The sequence below is a fragment of the Xyrauchen texanus genome, chromosome 50, assembly GCF_025860055.1.
Source record: "Xyrauchen texanus isolate HMW12.3.18 chromosome 50, RBS_HiC_50CHRs, whole genome shotgun sequence".
Lineage (NCBI taxonomy): Eukaryota > Metazoa > Chordata > Actinopteri > Cypriniformes > Catostomidae > Xyrauchen > Xyrauchen texanus.
The window spans coordinates 6594192-6595445 of record NC_068325.1 but is presented as its reverse complement, the minus strand read 5'-3'; positions in this window follow the sequence as shown (position 1 = coordinate 6595445).

Sequence of the window (1254 nt, the reverse complement as noted above, 5' to 3'; positions counted from 1 at the left end):
CAGGAAGAGATCAGATGTTTGGCCAATGGTTCGATGATCTTTTTGGATCATGGAAGTTGGGCTTAATGAAACTAGGTATAATGATCGTTATAGGACTGACCCTATTTGCATTGTTGTTTTGCTGTGTCATACCGGTTCTAAGATCAATAATGGCTAAAACAGTGGCTAAGCAAATGGTGACTGTATCAATGATGTCAACGCAAACGGGGATTGAAACTAGATACTGTACCATTGGGCCAGGATTGGATGAACTTGATGAGATTTACTGAGAAGCAATCAAGAAACGACACTGGGGGAATTTTATTTTTAAGGGGAATTTTATTTTACACTTTTCTCATGTTTTTGATAGTAAGGGAGATAGCATGACTATTGTACTTTCATTTTACTTAACAGAATAGACAGCAACTCAAGAAAGGAGTTAGAGGGTGTTTTGTTTGTTATTTTTGACATGTTCCCCTATTACTTTCAATATAACCCATTACTTATAATAATTAACAAGTTTATATTACGATATATTTAATCAAGTAGAAGTAGTATTGGTGATGATTATGTTCAAGAAAATATAGTTGTGAAGTAATTGCCAAGAGAAGACATACAAGAGCAACATGTGAAGAAAGGAGCGACGAGCACCTCAGTGCTTGGCTGCAAGAGCAAATAGACTCAACTGGTGGTTTAAAAACCCGCTGTCTGCTCCAACACACCACCAGATAGCACTCCAGGCTACCGGAATTGTCTGTGAGTTCCTCTGGCAACGAAGGATGTAGCTCGTGTTGAGGGAGGAATATATTGTGTATTTTCTTATATATCTTATCTTATATATGTTTTTTACTTTATGAATAATCAATTGTACTCTACACAACGCAAGGCTTTCAAGTTGCATGCACATGCTTATTACATATAATATGATTTGTTTCTGCTCCCCCATTATTGACAATAGATAAGAGGATTGGAATCTTTTACTTCCTTCTAGCTGATTGTGGAGGGAGAGGTTTGGTTCACAATCCTGCAGAGTGTGGCCCCATATGCACGGTATTGATAACTTAGTGCGTAGCCTATTTTGGCTATGGTTGTATTAAATTGGCTGGCTTATGTGGCTATACTGTGGTTTGAGGGACTTAGTATGTGGGACTTTTAGTCCCAGAGGGGGGAATATATTGTAGAATAATCATTTTTTAGATGGTATAATAATCATTCTTAGATATCAAAATACTTATATGAGTTTCTAGGCCTTTGTGTGAGCCAGGAGAGAGCATA